Source organism: Meriones unguiculatus, chromosome 17 (assembly GCF_030254825.1).
Source record: "Meriones unguiculatus strain TT.TT164.6M chromosome 17, Bangor_MerUng_6.1, whole genome shotgun sequence".
Taxonomy (NCBI): Eukaryota; Metazoa; Chordata; class Mammalia; order Rodentia; family Muridae; genus Meriones; species Meriones unguiculatus.
This window is the reverse complement of record NC_083364.1, coordinates 83,682,720-83,703,532: the sequence shown is the minus strand read 5'-3', so window position 1 is coordinate 83,703,532 and position 20,813 is coordinate 83,682,720.

The window sequence follows — 20,813 nt, the reverse complement described above, 5'->3', positions numbered from 1 at the left end:
GAGGAGTTTTGTCACTGGGGGGAAGGTAGGTGAGGAGCTTTTAAAACCTCAAGCCCACACAAGGCTAGTCTCTCTCTCTCTCTCTCTCTCTCTCTCTCTCTCTCTCTCTCTCTCTCTCTCTCTCTCACACACACACACACACACACACATGTATGTGTGTGACTGCAACTCTTCAATCAGGTGTCAGCTCTCAGCTACCACTTCAACATCATGTTTGCTTACCTATCACCGTGCTTCCCACCATGATGAATGATCATTCCTAACCCACCAAAATTGTAACCATGCCTCCAGTTAATGCCTCCTTTTATATATTGCTTTGATTGTGGTAGTTCTTCCCAGTGATAAAAAAAAATGTAACAAAGGCAAATAAACAGTAAATTTTGATTTTTCAAACGGTTTGAAAGATGCATATGTCTCTATTAAAAAGATAACAAAAAGATATCTGGTCACATTAGCTTGGGGAATCATCAGGGTGTGTTCTGGGCTTCCTTACACTGTGCTGTTGTTGATGATACTCCTAAATGTAAAGAAGAGCTGTATCACACAAGTGCGTATAAGTTACAGCAACACTGAAGGCATCAAAGACATGTTTTAGTATCATTCATATAAAAGTTTCAGGTAAATGATGTCATGAGGTGAATCTGAACTTATAGTATTGTGAATAGGTTTTATGATTGTAAAATGCACATGGTTCTGAAATGAAACTTCATTTAGCATAGACTCTGAGGTCTTAAAGAAAAATATTCCTAATCGGTGTCTACCAAAAATGCTCACTTATTTTACTATCCCTAGCCTCAAGTTGGCCATTTATTTTTAACTTAATAAGGATCTGTTGGAAGCTCTGTTAAGGGCAGGACAAACTTGTATTATAAAGAAGGCATAATTCTCAGACGTAGAATGTAGAAGCACTCACTTTGGAAAAGTTCTCTCATTTTGTAAGCTTGGATTAAGACCTCTTTGTCTAATAGGAACAATTCTAGGTGCTAAACAGATATCACTTAGACTAGGTCTCTGCTTACCTAGAGCATATTTCAATAGGGATCAAAGTATAAATGGGTGGCCCTGGAGAAATCTAGGAGAAGTTGCTAGTCACAGTTTTGTAGAGAACAAACAAATACTGACAAAATCAAAGAAAAGAAAAAGAATCCAGGAATTTCGAGGCACTCAATTTTTCACGCTTGCATGCAGCGAGTGTCTATTTAACAAGATGGCATTTAAGCAGATAACTCCAATGTAGGGTAGTTGCAAGTTTATTAAGTCGGAGGAGAAAGCAAGGGCACAGATCCTATGTAAATGTGTTTGCTATGTTTCAGAATGCAGGGAGGCCCGTTAATTAGGACAGGATGAACAAAGTCAGGCAAGACAGATAAGGGCTGGCATCTAATATCTCTGGACCAAGATTAGCAATACAACTGGAATTCCAGACCCTTGTGTTTGAAATTGTGCACTATATTAAATCATATAGCCATCATTAAATTAATGGTTTTGCCCAATTGTATGTATTTATTTGTAGCCATAAGTCCATAGTACTAAGTAGGAAATATGTTTTCTCTTTTCCATTCTCTTACCCATAATTTTAGATATGTATGTATCTTCTCCATTCTTCTCAAATATTCCAAACTCCTCTACCACCTTTATTCAGATATAAACTTTGTGTGTCTACAATTACATGCATTTGTTTAATGGAAATGAACAAAATGTGTAACTTGTTTCTGACACAGGAGACCTCTCATTTTTTACCCATGGGTCTATTTTAGGAAGAGATATTTTTAATACTGTATAATTGATACCTTAAGTTACTGTGGTATGTTTGGAACATAGATTTGAAATCACGCTATTGGAAGAAAGTTACCATCTTTCTTTTGGGGGCATGGCATGCATATGTATGTATATACATTGTATATATTTAATTTGTTGATGTTTATTCTTTGGGAGGTATTTGAAGAATTAAGTGATAAGATTACCTTTGCAGGACTACATGGATGCCAACTTAAGTGATTCTAGAGGAGAAATAAGCCTCACAATTAGAAAATGAATTATACCTGCATAATTTCTTGTACCTTCACTTGCTGGTTCCAGTTTCTCCAGATCTTCATGTCACTCAAATTACTCTCTTCTTATTAAAGTTAATTTCTATATTTAAAAACTAAATCTTCCATACACACAATGTTTTCCATATTTTTTCATTAACTTTTATACCCAATAGTATTATATGAGGATTCACATTCCCTTTGCTTTACACCCTCAATAATACCTTCTATTTCTTGTCTTTTTAGTAATAACCACTGAAACAGAAGAGTGGTGATAACTAGGTCAATGTGTACAGAGTTACGTTTAGGATGGGTAAGTTCCCATGTCATGTTGGAAGGTAATGTGGTTATAGTTCATTCACTGTATAATTCAAAGTGACTTGGAGTGGTATAACCACAAAAGCATGATGGATATGTTTGTTACTCTCATACAACACACACACTATTATAGCCATGTATGTGTGTATATGTGTTAAAATATGACATTTTACCTTAATATCCCTATAAGTTGTGTCACATACAAATAAAATATACTTTGTCTAGGGAAATGCTCAGAGGTTTAAATATTTGTTGAAAGCCAGAGAATGGTAGTTCAGATCCCTAGAGCCCAAGTAAATGATGGGAGTATAGAGTGGCCAGCCTTTAACTACAGCTTTAGGAGGCAGAAATGTGGAATTCCTCAGCAAAATTCTATCACCAAGCTCTGAATTTAATTAAGAGACCCTACTTCACGTGGAATTGTGAGAAAGATCTCTAGTATAAACCTCTGACCTTCACACATAGATACACTCATGCACATGGGTTATCACACACATGTAAACATGGACAAATATACACAAACACAAGAAATGATTAATGAAAAACATGAAGATATTTTTGAAACATAATGTGTCTTTCCTCTAAAACTTGGAAAATTTACCATCACTTTACAACTGAATAGTCTATTAGGGACAAAATAAGGTATATGAATCCATCACTATTCTCACTTAAACCACTTGATCTTCTAGTATATTTAGATCTAATTTTATTATACCCAAAATCTGTTCTGTGGAGCTTGTCTAGGGATCAGGGTATAATAATTTTCCTCTGCATGTGCCCTACTTTTCTTTTTTCCTAGGCACCTTTAATGATACCCGATCATGATCATCAAGTCAAACTGAGTTGAATTTTAAATGTCAGGTCGATCTTAATTTAATGTAGTAATTAAAATGACTTATAGCTCAATCACTCCCTTTTTAATCAGAGTCCCCTCCCTTGTTCTCCTTTTACTGAGTGCTTCATGCTGCATCTTTCTTTGCAGAGAAAAGGGGTAATATTGAATGGTTTCATACGGCATGCATTTCTTCAGGACGTTTACAATGTTAATAGAGAGCTGAGGCATGAATGCATAAGATACTTGAAATGACTATCAAATTTCAACATAATAATGAGGTTCTGAAATTCACATTTTTAGCATAGATGAGTTTAGATCAAATAGTGTCAGTTAGAGTTTTCAATGACAGGAACATGATCAAGTGGAAAACTTCCTGAAGGCAGTTGAAAATGTATGACTGAAACACAAAGAATGGTTTAAAGGTAAAGATGAAACATTCTTTTGCATAGAAACAGGGGGCGTTTTGAAGAAATGTATGTGAAGAAAATGCCATGAGGTATTGAAATGAAAATTATGAAGACATCTGAGTTGTAGCGTGTAGGTAACCCTGGTTAAATAATTTTCTACTGCTGTGGCATAGCTCACTGGAGGACTCCCTCGAGAATCCCCAACTCTGTTTTCACCACTGTTAGCTGTAAAGGGTAGACTTCTCTGATCAAGGTTGGAAATTGCATTTGTATTCGTGTTTAAGCATAGACCTGTAGAATGGAGCAATGGAGTAATCCACTGTCCAAAGACTTATTACTTGTGCAATTCTCGAGTTTGACCAAAAAGATGCAACCAGCAAGGATTCATTCATTGCTACAGAGCAAACCTCAAATCCAATCAGAGATTGCTTAATTATCTCTATACCTGCCATCATGTCACACAAGTGAGTGCAGCTATGGAAGTTTAGAAGAGTCAAATTTGGGGAAGGCCATTGATACATTTTTATTCCTGGTGCCTATATAGTACTTCTAACCCTATGGTAGCCAGCAGGAACAGTGTTTCCAATTCACTTCCAGCCTGACTTTTATATTTTATAGGAAGGGGTATTATAGATAAAAAAGTAGATTTATATCATCTAGTTCCCAGAGAGAAAAACAAAACAAACAAGCAAGCAAGCAAGCAAGCAAACAAACAAACAAAAAACAGTAGCAAAGACCTTATTTTCCTTTCAGGGCTTCGTTGATTAGCAACTTGTATATAGGTATCCCGTACTTAGAACCTGGAATTTCTTTTTGTAATCCATAGCTTATAGGCACTGCATTATTTAACAATGCAGTGCATCTCCTTTCTAACTCTCTCTTCCCCCATCTCTGTCTCTATTTATCTCTGTCTCTATCTCTCCCCCTTCTCTCTTTCTTTGCCTTTCTCTTAATAATTGGATTAGGAGATAGTAAGGGTGGCCTTGCTGGAGAAAGTATATCACTGGGCCTGGCCTTTGAGATTTCAAAATCCCAAGACAGGCCCAGTGGCTCTCTTCCACCTGTCAGTTGATCCAGATATAGAACTCTCAGCACCTCTCCAGCACATCTGCTTGCATTCAGTCATGCTGATAATGCACTAAACCTCTGAAACTGTAATAAATACACAATTAAATGCTTTCCTTTATAAGAAAGAAGAAGAAGAAGAAGAAGAAGAAGAAGAAGAAGAAGAAGAAGAAGAAGAAGAAAAAGAAAAAGAAGAAGAAGAAGAAGAAGAAGAAGAAGAAGAAGAAGATAGTAGGTTAGGTTTCCATTGTTGTGCTCCCATGTATTTTCTATAATGAATTTAGCTGGTTTATACAGTTATGGTCAGGTAACAAGATAACTGAGCCCAATTTAAAAGCATTTTAATTAATATTCTGTTATTTTCATACAATGTATGTAGATTTTATCCACCCCTCCTATTCTTTCACCAATTCCTCCAAAATCCATCCTTTTCTCTCTATTTCCTCCCACATCTGTCCCATCTTTTAAGCAGCCTTGTAAGTTAAATTAGTGTGGTTCAGATATTCCATAAAGCTGGGTTGACCTGTCAGTAGCCAAACCCATAAACAAAACTTATTGTCGCTCCATGAAAATCATTCCAGTATTCACAGTTTCTCATTTGCAGATGGTTGATTCTGAAATCCTCACTACTACAATGATGGCTTGATCTTATATAGGCATCCTCAGATGCTTCATTTCATGAGTGCAGTAGTTCTGTCATGTCTAGAAGACAGTCATTCTAGTACTCTCTAAACTCTAGTTCTTTCAATAATTCCACCCCTCTTGGGATATTGTCTATCTGAGATTTGCCTGTGTAGTGTGATAGAGGTGTCCCATTTGTGGTGGCAAACTTAAACGATGTTTATTATCTTTGCTTTGACCATTGTGAGTTTCTGTGTTAGCAATTTTAAATCTTTTAAATTTAATTTTATTCATATATTTATTTATTTCAATGTATTCACTTTGTATTCTCACTGCAGCCCCATCCCTCATCTCTTCCTGGTCCCAACCACCTTCCCTCTTCTTCCCCTATGCCCTTTCCCTAGTCCCCTGATAGGGAAGAACTCCTCCACTTCTATCTGACTCTAGCTTATCAGGTCTCATCAAGGCTGGCTGCATCATCTTCCTCTGTAGCCTAACAAGGCTGCCCCCACCCCAGGGGTAGTAATCAAGGGCAGGCCACTGAGTTCATGTCAGAGACAGCCCCTGCACCCCTTACTAGAGAAGCCACTTGGAAACTGAGCAGCCTATGGGCTTCCTTTAAACAGTGAGTCTAGGTCCTCTCCGTGCATGGTCTTTGGTTTGAGTATCAGTCCCTGCAGACCCTCCTGGACCCAGGTATTTTGGTTCTCTTGGTCTCCTTTTGGAGATCCTGACTCTTCCAGGTCTTTCTATCTCCTTCTTCCATAAGGATTCTGGCACTCTAGCCAGAGTTTGGCTATGAGTCTCAATATCTTCTTTGATACCCTGGTGGGTAGAGTTTTTCAGAGGTCTTCTGTGGGAGTCTCCTGTCCTGTTTTTTGTCTTCTCCTACTTCTTATGCCTATACAGTTGGCCCTTATGAATTAGTATTAAGCATATTCCCTAGCATCCTCCTTGTTGTTTAGCTTCTTTAAGATTATAGATTTTAGTGTGTTTATCCTATATTATACTGCTAATATCCACTTATAAGTGAGTATATAGCATTTGTGTCTTTCTGTATCTGGGTTACCTCACTCAGGATGCTCTTTTTTAGTTCCCACTATTTGCCTGCAAATTTCATGATTTCCTTGTTTTTAATTTCTGAGTAGTATTCCATAGTGTAAATATAGCACACTTTCTGTATCCATTCCTCTGTTGAGGGACATCTAGGTTGTTACCAGGTTCTGGCTATTAGAAATAAAGCTGCTATGAACATAGTTGAGTAAAACAACCTAGAGATTTCACCTCAAACACAGCAAAATAGATAAGATAAGATTAAACTCAAGGGATGATGCATGCTATAGAGGATATGGAGAAAAGGGAACCTTCCTCCATTGATGGTGGGAATGTGACCTTGCACAACCACTTTGGAAATCTATCTGGTGCTTTCTCAGAAAATTAGGAATAGTGCTACCTTAAGATCCAGCTATACCACTTCTAGGCATATACCCAAAAGATACTCTACTAAACAGTTAGCAATTTTTTTATTTGACATTCCAGTTCTGGCTGCTTGCTAGAATTACTTAGAAAATCTAAAATAAGCTTTGTAGGCATGATAGTACAGATGACCTTAAAAATTTGTTTATCTCTATAAATTCAAACAGGACTGTAGGTACTTTTGCATCACAGCTTTGCTGGTAAATATTAAGTTATTAATAGGCTCATAAAACAAGGCGGTAGCTTTAGATTATTAACTTGAATGCAGTGGTATCATATGAATGTTAAGCAAACTCAAGAAGAGAGATGTGGAAGGAATGTTAGAGAAGAAGAAGAAGATAAATTCAGAGATTGGATGTATGACAGCGGTTCAGGAACACTGTGATCTTTGGATGTGTGTAGGCACTGTTCACTCCAGGAATGTGGATGAAGGCTAGCATCTAGGAACTCCCTCCAGCATTAAATCAAGCAACAGTTTAAGGTTTCATTAGTACACAGTTGAAAACTGATTTTGACATCAACTTGAACAAACAAGGAAGGTGGATTTGTTTCTAAATCTTTCCGAACCATACCCAGTGATATCTTCTTAAACAAATTAGAGTAAGCTTCACTGAATCTATTCTGACACAGACTGTGAAACTGTTGATTTGTATTTTTTTATATCACTAAACTTACCATGATCTATGTCAGTAGCAATAGTAGACCATTACTTAAATAAAGAATGCAATTCTTAGGTTGATATTAGGTCAACTGAAGAAAATCTTTTGGTAAGTGCTTAGGAGTGGGTTTCTCTCTTTTTCTTTTTTTTTTTTTTTTTTTTTTTTTTTTTTGTCAATGCAGTTTATTCAGGAACCTTGAACAATCATCTGACCCTGGGGAAAGCCAGCCCACAGCTTTTAAATAGCCTCTGGGTAGCCAACCCCAGCGTGCCACGTGGGCAATGCAGATAGGTCCACATACATGGAAGCAAGCCAGATCCTCAGCCTTAGCCAAATGTGGAATTGTTGATGACAGAGAGCACTCACCATCCGGAAGGTGGAAAGCGGAAACCAGCTCCATCTTTAAGGCATAGCATTCCGCAGCTCTCTACAGTTCCCCCTTTTTGTTTTAGACACATCAGGCAAGAGTAGAGGTCTGATCTCTGATATTAGAAATAAATTGGGACTTTGTACTGATGTTCATTTAGGTGTCATCCACCCAAAGAGCATCAGACCCGTCTGATACCTTTTTCTCAGAGGCGGGACCTGGGACATCAACCCGCATGCAATCAGACATGCTCTTCTCTGGGTCCAAAGCGGCTGACCCTGAGTGCAGTGCTTAGCCTCACATCCTGAGCATAACATTTTAGCTTTTTATGGTAGCCAACCATGCTTGGGGAGACTGTCCTGCTTCAATGGCTGTAAAGGCCTGAATGGTCATGGCTGTATTACGCTGTTGTGAGACTCTAATCTTGCATATATACCACAGGCAAACCAGGAGACCAACACCAGAAGGCCTGCTAACGCTCCCATGCCCGCCCATTCCTTCAGATGATTCATGGCTGCAGCAATCCATGATGATAATCCTGTGGCTAGTCCTGCGTCCACTCTGGTAGAATTTACTGTGACAATGGCCACTCTCAGCTGCTCCATCGTAGTATCGAATTCTCCAGTCCAATTACCTAAAATATAGCTAGACAATTGTTTAGACAGATTTGCAGCACAGGAAAAATTCTCATGTTGTATGCTAGTGACTCAAAGTCCAGCATATTTTCATTGACAGCCAAGTTGAGCGATTTGCCATAGGGTATCAATTTGCTCCTGCACAAGGTGCCCCTCAACTGAAGAATGGATGCAGAAATTGTGGTACATCTACACAATGGAATATTACTCAGCAATAAAAAATAAGGAAATGAAATTTGCAGGTAAATGGTGGGATCTGGAAAGGATCATCCTGAGTGAGTTGTCCCAGAAGCAAAAAGACACACATGGTATATACTCACTCATATAGACATACAACATAGGACAAACCTACTAAAACCTGTGCATCTAAAGAAACTAAGCAAGAGAGAGGACCCTAACTAAAATGTCCAATCCCCATCCGGAAAGGCAAAAAGGATGGACATCAGAAGAAGAAGAAAACAGGAAACAACCTAGGAACCTACCACAGAGGGCCTCTGAAAGCCTTTACCCTTCAGACTATCAAAGCAGATGCTGAGCCTTGATGGGCAACTATTGGGTTTCTCTTTTTATTGAAAAAACATCACCAGACAATGTGGTTAAATGATGAGGACCACTTCTTGGCTGACCAGCTTCTTCTTTTTTAGCCATCAATTTTCACAGATTTAGACTATGTGTCACAAATCCTGGGGAACCACACAGTCTTTCATGAACTGAACATGTAACAACTCTATATTCATCGTTCTCTGTGAATGCAGAAATTTGTGTATAAATAATGCTGTGAACTTTGTACCTTGACAATCAGATTTAAATACATTCCTTGTTTCATTTAGAACTTCTCTGTATGGTTGTGCAATTATTCATCTACTTTCACAGTGTTTATTTTTACTTCTTAAACTGATATAATTTCTTTAAGAATTATGTACATTATGTACATTTTGGAAAATAACTAAAATTTTTGCCTATTATATTTTTATTGATGAAGTCTTTTCTGTTGTCTGTGTATATTTATCAATGACGATTGGTTAGAACTCATTCCTTTAAATAAAACCATGCTAGACGTATTTCCACATACAACATATTATGAGAAGTAGTTGTTTCAAATACATTAAATAAGCTTTTATTTTTATGAATATTTTTATTTGCTCAAAAGAATGACAATATTTATGTCAGTATAATTTATATAGAATGTTTTTCAGTATAATGTAGATATATTTGTCTTTGTCAAAAACTAGTCACTAAGTAAGTGTAGGCTGTACAATTATGAAATTTATTCAAATACTGCTTTTTACAATAATAGAAAATTTGTGTCATAAGAACATTATTTCTATCTATCCATACAATAAGAGACTCCTAAATGACTAAATCATTTACATTTTCTACTAAAGCTTTCTGCTGAAAAGAGGAGCTGTAAGGATGGCTCAGAATATAAACTGTGTACTGCCAAAGAGTAAGGATGTGACTCCCATCTCCAGCCTCAATGTAAATTCCAAGAACGTTAAGTCATGATCCAAGTATTGTGGAGGTAGAGACAGATGGATTCATGGAGTTTGCTGCTCAGTCACTCTAGAAAAATAAGTGTGATTTCTTGAGATAGAGTTATGAGGAAATACTGTTCTCACCATCCACTTACTAGTCACATGCATGCATGTACACCTGAAAACCTTCATACTTGTGAGCACATACATACACATGCACCTACACAGAACTGCTGAAAATGGCGTAAGACAACATTGACTGAAATTCAATAATCAAACCTTCCTTTACTCTGAAAATATTTTCTCTTATCCTTGTTTTGCCTCCTTTCTAACTTGAGACATCAGCTTTGTAATTTAGACAAAAAAGTCCTTAGGAAAGAATATCCATTTTGAAGTTGTTATTGATCACATTAAATATTAACTTTACAAATTCATGTTCTGCCTGTTTATTTCATGCTTAGTATTTGAAAGAGAATGAGATTAAAAACTATATTTGTTATTATCTCCTCATCCTTCATCATGTATAAATAAATGTGATATTTAGCCTCAATTGATTTTTAGCTCAAGGAAATGTAAATTTAGAATGGATATGAATATCCTGTATTATTTTAACCAAATCTCCATCTAGCCCCAATTTAAACTGATTGAATGTGATCTTTTTTTAATCACTTCCAGAAATACCCTCCAATTTATTTTTATAAGGACAGTTATTTGTAAGGCATTCAATTCAAGTATTTTATGTCCAACTGAAGGCTTATTTTCATCTATGGAAGGTCCTGTCACATTTGTTTTATTTAATCTGGATAGTTCCGATATTTGAATACTCTCAAATTCAATATCGGATTTTACCTTGTGTCTGTGTGTGTGTGTTATATGTGAGTGTGTTGACTTTGAATACAATGTTCATGGAGATCAGATGGGCTCCTGGAGCCAGAGTAACAAACAGTTGTGAAGCCACTGAAATGGGTACTGGAAACTAAATTTGTGTTTTCTTCAAGGGCAATAAAGACTCTTAATAGCTCAGCATACTGAGCCTTCTACTCAACAAAATTACAGTATATTAGATGGTATTCCAAAATTTATATTTCTAACAAGTACATGTTTGAATAACATTAGCATATTTAATTTGGCTAATATAATAGATTTGGAAAATTGGGGTTTTTTTAATCTCTTAGATATGTGTTTCTTTTTACACATTTTTCTCTACCTGATTATCTGAAATGCAGTCCTATTATGTTGAAGTAAATGATTACATCATCTCATCTGAAAAGACATCTCATATGGAAAGACACAGGATATCATATCTATTCCATGGTTGAAAATATTCAATCATTGAATATGGTGAAACCTTCTTTTTCCTTCTGTATATACAACACAAAAACTGGAAAAGAGAGAGACTTTCATGATTTTTCGGTTCCATAAGAATTAATTTAATCAGAATAGAATGAGAAAAACTTTTGATAATCTTAGAATAAGCTATCATGTTATGAAAAACTGTGAGAGGACATGAATAAAGGCTTATGACACAAAAATATACCTAGCTCTCAGAAGCTAAGAATAACACTGTGAAAACTTGAGACAAGTAATAAACTATGATGTTCCCCAGTAACTGAGGAAGTTATTAGATGTTGTTCTAAACATCTATATGTGTGGAGAAAAATTCACAGAGACATATTGTGTTTATTAAAATATTTGTGCAGTTTTTTTAATTCCTAGAATTTAGCTGCAATGTGTTTTATGCTTATTTCAAATGGATTATTGTATGTTTACTCTGTATTTTTGCAATATGAACTTATTATTTTCCTTATTATTTTATTTATTACAGTTTATTCACTTTTTATTCCAGCTGTGTCCCCCCTTCATTGTCACCTCCCAATACCACCCTCCCTCCCTCATCTCCACCCATGCCCCTCCCCCAGTCCACTGATAAGGGAGGACTTCCTCCTCTTCCATCTGATCCTAGCTTATCAGATCTCATCAGGAATGGCTTCATTGTCTTCCCATGTGGCCTGTTAAGGCTGCACACACCTCAGGGAGAAGTAATCAAAGAGCCAGCTACTGAGTTCATGTCAAAAAAACAGTCTCTGTTCCCATTTCTAGGAAACCCACTCAAAAACTGAACTGCCACGGGCTACATCTGGGCAGGGGTTCTAAGTTATCAACATGCATGGTCATTTGTTGGGGTATTAGTTTCAGAAAAGACCCCTGTGCCCAGATATTTTAGTTCTGTTGCTCTCCTTGTGGAGCTCCTGTCCTTTCAAGGTCTCTTTTAAAAAAAAAAATTCTTTATTAATTACACTTTATTCACTCTGTATTCCCACTGTGGTTCCCTCCCTCCTCCCATCCCAATCTCTCCCTTCACCCTCTGCATGCATGCCCCTCCCCAAGTCCACTGATAGGGGAGGTCCTCCTTTCCTTCCTTCTGTTCCTAGTCAATTAGGTCTCATCAGGAGTGGCTGCATTGTCTTCTTCTGTGGCCTGGTAATGCTGCTTCCCCCTCAGGGGGAGGTAATTAAAGAGCAGACCAATCAATTCATGTCAGAGACAGTCCCTGTTCCTATTACAATGGAATCCACTTGGATACTGAACTGCCATGGGCTACATCTGTTCAGGGGGTCTTAGGTTATCTCCATAAATAGTCCTTGGTTGGAGTATCAGTCTCAGGAAAGACCCCTCTGCTCAGAATTTAGTTCTGTTGCTCTTCTTGTGGAGTTCCTGTCCTCTCCAGATCTTACTGTTTCTCACTTCTTTCATCAGATTCCCTGCACTCTACCCAAAGGTTGTCCACAAGCCTCAGCATCTGCATTGATAGTCTGCAGGGCAGAGCTTTTCAGAGGTCTTCTGTACACCACCAGCACAGGCTCTAAGAGAACCAATCAATAAATGGGACTTCATGAAACTGAAAAGCTTCTGTAAAGCAAAGGACACTATCGTCAGAACAAAACAACAGCCTACATATTCGGAAAGGATCTTCACCAACCCTATATCTGACAGAGGACTAATATCCAGTATATATAAAGAACTAAATAAGTTAAACAAAAAAAATCAAATAATCCAATTAAAAAATGGAATACAAAGCTAAACAGAGAATTCTCAATAGAGGAATATCAAATGGCAGAGAAACACTTAAAGAAATGCTCATCCTTATTAGCCATCAGGGAAATGCAAACCAAAATGATCCTAAGATTTCACCTTACACCCATGAGAATGGCCGAGATCAAAAACTCAAGAGACACCGCATGCTGGAGAGGTTGTGGAGAAAGGGGAACGCTCCTCCACTGCTGGTGGGAATGTAAACTTGTACAACTACTCTGGAAATCAATCTGGCACTTTCTCAGACAACTAGGAATAGCACTTTCTCAAGATCCAGCTATACCACTCCTAGGCATATACCCAAAAGAGGCTCAAGTACACAATAAGGACATTTGCTCAACCATGTTTGTACCAGCCTTATTTGTAATAGCCAGAAGCTGGAAACAGCCCAGAGGCCCCTCAGTGGAGGAATGGATGCACAAATTGTGGTATATCTACACAATGGAATATTACTCAGCAATAAAAAACAAGAAAATCATGAAATTTGCAAGTAAATGGTGGGACCTAGAAAAGATCATCCTCAGGGTAAACCTACTAAAATCTGCACACCTAAAGAAACTAATCAAGAGGGAGGACTCTTGCTAAAATGCTCAATTCCTATCTAGAAAGGCAAAGAGGATGGACATGAGAAGAAGGAGAAAAGAGGGAACATGTCAAGATCTCTTATCTTCCTCTTCTTTCATAACATTCTTAGCACTCTTCCCAAGGTTTGTCTATGAGTCTAAGCATCTCCTTTGATACCCTGCTGGGTAGAATCTTTCAGAGGCCCTCTGTTGTAGGTTCCTGTGTTGTTCCGTTTTCTCTCTCTCCCTGTTTGCCTTTCTGAGTGAGGATTGATCATCTCACCCAGGGTTCTTCTTGCATAGCTTCTTTAAGTGTATAGATTTTACTATGTTTATCCTATATTATATATTTAATATCCACTTATATGTGAGTATATACCATGTGTGTCTTTCTGCTTCTGGGACACCTCACTCAGGATGATATTTTCTAGATCCCACCATTTGCCTGAAAATTTCATGATTTCCTTGTTTTTAATTGCTGAATAGTATTCCATTGTTTAAATGTATCACATTTCTGTATTCATTCCTCAGTTATCTGGGTTGTTTCCAGGTTCTGGCTATTACAAATAAAACTTCTATGAATATGGTTGAGCAAATTTCCTTGTTGTATCCTTGAGCGTCTTTTGGATATATGCCTAGGAGTGTTTTAGCTAGATGTTGAGGTAGCACCATTCCTAATTGTCTGAGAAAGTGCCGGATTTATTTTCTAAAGTAGTTGTACTAGTTTACATTCCTGCCAGCAATGGAGGACGGTTCCCCTTCCTCCACATCCTCTCCAGCATGTGTTGTCATATGCTTATTTGATCTTAGTCAGTCTAATGAAATCTCAGGGTCATTTTGAATTGTGTTTCCATGATGACTAAGGATGTTGAGGATTTCTTTAAGTGTTTCTCTGCTATTTGAAATTCCTCTATTGAGAATTCTTCGTTTAGCTCTGTGATCCCATAGCTTAATTGGATTACTTGGTTTGATGGTGTTAAACTCCTACCATTCTTTATATATTCTCAATATTAGCCCTCTGTCAGATATAATGTTGGTGAAGATACTTTCCAAATCTGTAGGCTGTCATTTTATTCTGACTACAGTGTCCTTTTCTTTTTCTTTTTCTTTTATAAATTAATCACAGTTTACTTTATATCCCAACTGTAGCTTCCTCCCTTATTCCCTCCTTTATCTCCTCGCTCCCCCTCTCTAAAGTCCACTTCTAGAGGAGGTCCTTCTCCCCTTCCATCTGACATTAGCTTATCAAGTCTCATCAGGACTGGCTGCAATATCCTCCTCTGTGGCCTAGCAAGGCTCCTCCCTCAGGAGAGGTGAGGTCAAAGAACTTGCCATTGTGTTCATTTCAGAGACAGTCCCTTGTTCACCTTACTAGGTAAACTTACTTGGATACTGTGCTGCCCTGGGCTACATCCGAGCAGGGATTCTAGGTTACATCCATGCATGGTCCTTGGTTGGAGAATCAGTCTCAGAAAAGATTCTTGTGCCCAGATATATTTGGTCCTTTTGGAGCTCCTGTCCTCTCCAGCTCTTACTAAGTTCCTCTGCTTTCATATGATTCCCTGTACTCTGCCCAAGGTTTGGTTATGAGTCTCAGCATCTGCTTTGATACACTGCTAGGTAAAGTCTTTTGGAGTTTTGTTTTGTTTTGTTTTGTTTGTTTGTTTTCTTAGATTTTATTTTGTAAATTTCTCCAGTGGTTGATAGAGGCACAGTGTGGCATCTTGATTTTTTTTTTTCTATTGAATATGATGCCTGTGTCTCTGAGTCTAAATTCAGATGAAATGCAGGGCTTATATTCTTTTTTTTATTTTTTATTTTTATTAATCACAGGTTATTTACTTTGTATCCCAGCCATAGCCCCCTCCCTCATCCCCTCCTAATCACACCTTCCCTCCCTCATCTCCTCCCTGTCCCTTTCCAAGGAAAGGTCCTCCTCCCCTTCCATCTGACCCTAGTTTATCAGGTATCTTCAGGACTGGCTGCAATGTCCTTTTCTGTGGCCAAACAAGGCTGTTTCTCCCTCGGAGAGTGGGGAGAGGTAAAGGAGCCAGTCATTGAGTTAATGTCGGAAATAATTATTGTTCCCCTTACTAGAGAAACACCTTGGATACTGAGCTACTATGGGCTACATCCGAGCAGGGGTTCTAGGTCATATCCATACATGGTCCTTGGTTGGAGAAACAGAAGACCTGAGACTCATAAACAAACCTTCGGTAGAGTACAGGGAATCATATGATAAAAGGGGGTATTAGTATGACCAGGAAAGGACAGGAGCTCCACTAGGACAAAATATGTCAGGGATAGGTAAAGTCTTTCAGAGGCCGTCTGTCCTGTTACTTGTTTTCTCCTACTGCCAATTATCATCCCATTTGTCTTTCTAAGTAGGATTGATCATCTTGCCCGGGTCCGCCTTCTTATTTCGCTTCTTTATGTGTACAGATTTTAGTATGTTTATCCTATCTTATAGGTCTAGTATCTACTTATAAGTGAGTATAGGCCTTGTGTCTTTCTGTCTTTTTCTTTAGAGAATCTTTTCAGTTTCATGAGGTCCCATTTATTGATTGTTGTATTACAGCATGTGTTCTAAGTTGAAGAAACACAGGATATAGATTTAAACAACAAAAATTTAAAAGAAAACAAACATTGAAACACAGAAATACCACCAACTCCAAAATAAAAGGAACTAACATTCATTGGGTCACTGTTATCTATGGGCTGGAAAATATTTTTTCAAGCAAATGGACACAGAAAACAAGTGGGGGTTGCTATCCTAAAATCTAATAAGATAGACTATCATCCAAAATTAATAAAAAAAAAATGAGGAGGGGCATGTCATTCTCATCAAAGGAAAAATCCTTCAGGAGGATAGCACAATCCTGAATATCTATGCCCCTAAATATAAGAACAGCTACATTTGTAAATAAAGTTTTTTTTCAAACATGTTTTGTACTTGCTTGGTTAGAGTCACACCAAGGTAATTTATGTTATTAGTAGGTATTGTGAAGCCCTGGTGTATACCAAAGACAAAAGGGCTGAGAAAGAAATCAGGGGAAAAACACCCTTCACAAAAGCCACTAATAACATAAAGTACCTTGAGGTGACACTAACCAAGCATGTGAAAGACCTGTTTGAAAAAACTTTAAGTCTCTGAAGAAAGAAATTGAAAAAGATATCAGAAGATGGAAAAATCTCCCTTTTTCATGGATTGGTAGGATTAACATTGTGAAAATGGCCATCCTGCCAAAAGCAATCTACAGATTCATCGCACTTCCCATCAAAATACTAAAGGAAAAGAAGTCCTCCCCTATCAGTGGACTTGGGTAGGGGCACACATGCAGAGGGTGTAGGAAGGGAGGTATTGGAATAGGAGGAGGGAGGGAACCACGGGGGAGATACAAAGTGAGTAAAGTGTAATTAATAAAGAAAAATAAATAAAAATACCAACTCAATTCTGTACAGACCTTCAAAAAAAGATTCTCAGCTTCATATGGAGAAACAAAAAAAAAAAAAAAAAATAACCCAGGATCTCCAAAACTATTCTGTACAACAACAGATCATCTGGAGGTATCTCCATCCCCAATCTCAAGCTGTACTACAGGGCAACAGTAATAAAAACTGCATGGTATTGGCATAGAAACAGAAAGGAGGATCAATGGAACAGAATAGAAGACCCAGAAATAAACCCACACACCTATAAATACTTGAATGTGACAAAAAAAAAAAAAAAAGCCAAAACCATTCAATGGAAAAAAGACAGCATCTTCAACAAATGGTGCTGGTCCAACTGGATGTCTACATGCAGAACAAAATGAAAATAGATCCATATTTATCACCCTGCACAAAACTAAAGTCCAAGTGTATCAAAAAACTCAACATAAAACCAACTACTCTAAATCGGTTAGAAGAAAAAGTGAGGAAGAGCATAGAATTCATTGACAACTACCTGAACAGAACACCAACAGCACAGGCTCTAAGAGCAACAATCAATAAATGGGACATAATGAACTGAAAAGCTTCTGTAAAGCAAAATACACTGTTGTCAGAACAAAACTACAGCCTACGGACTGGGAAAGGATCTTCACCAACCCTGTATCTGACAGAGGGCTGATATCCAGCATATATAAAGAACTAAAGAAGTTAAAAACAATAAATCAAGTAACCCAATTAAAAAATGGGGTACGGAGCCAAACAGAGAATTCTCTGTAGAGGAATATAGAATGTCAGAGAAACACTTAAAGAGATGCTCAACATTCTTAGCCATTAGGGAGATGCAAATCAAAATGACCCTGAGATTTCACCTTACACCCATCAAAATGGCTAAAATAAAAAACTCAAATGACAGCACATGCTGGAGAGGTTGTGGAGAAAGGGGAACCCTCCTCCATTGCTGGTGGGAATGTAAACTGGTACAACCACTTTGGAAGTCAATCTGGTGCTTTCTCAGACAATTAGGAATAGTGCTTCCTCAAGACCCAGCTATACCACTGCTAGGTACATAACCAAAGTTTGCTCAAGTATACAACAAGGAGATTTGCTCAACCATGTTTTAGCAGCTTTATTTGTAATAGCAAGAACCTGGAAGCAACCCAGATGTCCATCAACGGAGGAATGGATAAGGAAACTCTGGTATTTTTACAGAATGGATTACTACTCAGTAATCAAAAATGAGGAAATCATGAAATTTGCAGGCAAATGGTGGGATCTAGAAAATATCATTCTGAGTGAGGTATCCCAGAAGGAGAAAGACTCACATGGCAAATACTCACTTATATAGTTCTATAAGATATGCTAAACATAATGAAATCTATACACCTAAAGAAGATAAACAAGAAAAAGGACCCGGGGTAAGATGATCAATCTTCACTTAGAAAGACAAATGGGACGTGCATTGGACATAGGAGAAAACAAGTAACAGAACAGGAGCCTACCACAGAGGGCCTAGGAGAGACTTTACCTAAGCAGTGTATCAAAGCAGACACTAAGACTCATAACCAAACCTTCGGCAGAGTGCAGCGAATCATATGAAAGAAGGGGAGTTAGTATGACATGGAGAGGATAGGAGCTCCACAAGGACCACATATATCTGGGCACAGGGTCTTTTTTGAGACTGACTCTCCCTCAAGGACTATGTATGGATATAACCTAGAACCTCTGCTAAGATGAAGCCCGTGGTAGTTCAGTAACCAATTGGTTTCCCATAGTAAGGGGAACAGGGACTATCTCTGACAGGAACTCAATGGCAGGCTCTTTGACCTCCCCAGCCCCCCAAGGGAGGAGCAGTCTTGCTAGGTCACAGAGGAGGACTTTGCAGCCAGTCCGGAAGATACCTGATAAAACAGGGTCAGATGAAAGGGTAGGAAGTCCTTTCCAATCAGTGGACTTGGAAAGGGGCAGGAAGAAGATGAGGGAGGAAGGGTGGTTTTGGGAGGGAATGAGGGAGCAGGATACAGCTGGGATACAGAGTTAATAGAACGTAACTAATAATAAAAAGAAAAAAGAAAAGAAAAGAAAAAGTCTGACAAAATAGGAAAGCCAAATATATGCATGCACTTGTTTATAACATGTTAAAAGTGCTTGAAGCCCAACATGGACACATCACAGATGGTTTCAACATAATGGCTCTTCCTTAAAAGTATCAATGTAATGTTTTTCAGTGCTAAAATAAAACAGATTTCGTATCACATAATGTGAATTCTTATGTCGAATTCAAAAACAGATTTGCCATACCAGGATTCATAGCATGACTCAGTGTTTTATTAATAAATATTTATTCATCAAGACTGTGACAATTATAAATATCTATACACAGAACACTGGGGTCCCTGATTTCATACAACAAACGTTATGGCTCATAAAGGACAGATAGATGATGATATAATAGTACCATAATGTTTTTATTATTTACAATTTATTCACTCTTTATCTCAATTGCAGCTTCCTTCCTCATCTCTTTCTTCCCTCTTCCCTCTGTCCTAGTCCATTAATCAGGCCAAGTAACATATAAAGGCATGATTCACTTTTCTGTGTATCTTGATTTTATAATACTGTAATAAGAGAGCTGGAAGAGAAAACAGCAATCAGGGGAGCATTTCTGGGATGAGCCAGAAACCTAGGGCAAAGCAAAACACGCAGGAATCTGTGAGAGTGAATCTAGGAACAGGAGAAATGAAATCTGAAATGGCTATCTCCTGTAACCAGGTAAGACTTCCAATGGAGGGATGGGGACACCAACTCACCCACAAACTTTCAACCCAAAATTTGGCATCCCTACAAGAGGTGCAGGGAACAGAAATTGAGAGCATAACCAACCAATGACTGGCCCAACTTTTGACCCATCCCATGAGAGAGAGCCATCCCTGACACTATTAACGATATTCTATCATACTTTCAGGCACAAGCCTAGCAAACTGTCTTCTGAGGGGCCTCACCAATCAGCAGATGGAAAGAGATTCAGAGACCCACATGCAAACATTAGTGGGAGCTCAAGGAACCTCATGGAGGAAGAGAAGGAACAATTGAAGGAGCCAGAGAAGACAAGCACTTCTCTACGAGGAAATTATAGACTCAACTAACCTGAGCCCAAAGTCGCTCACAGATACTGATACCTCTACCAAAGAGCATGCGTGGAATGGGCCTAGGCTCCCTAAACATACATTGCAGATGTGCATCTTGGTCTTTCTGTGGCTCCTCTAACAGTTGGCGTAGGGTCTGCCTTTGATTTTGTTTCCCTCCTTTGGATCCCTTTTCCCCTAAGTGGACTGCCTTTTCTATCTTAAATAGGAAAAGATGTTCTTAGTTCTATTGTAACTTGATATCAACGAGGATAGTTGATATCCATGGTAGAATTTTCCTTCTCTGAGGAGAAAGGGAGCAAGGAGGCAGGTATGAATACAGGAAGGGGAAGTGTGAGGGATTGTTAGGAGAGGAAGAAGGGAAAGGTGCTTTGGGGATGTAAGTAAAATAATTAATTAATTAATTAAAGTATTAAAATAGGAATATTTAAATTGTACTGAATTGTCAAATATATACGGTGTTAGAAACAAAAGTTAAAATGTATATTTTCCATTTATGGTTTTTTGCAGAAACACAGGGGTATAGCTTTTATCTCAAGCTCCATATTAATGAGTATGCAATTCTAAAAGACTACATTGACTTTTTTGTTTTCCTCTGGAACATTCTAATTCATACTTTAGCAATATGCCTTGGAAATTGATTACAAAGGTCAGAGTTTACCACTGTTTATTGTGGGCTGTGGTTTTGTGACTT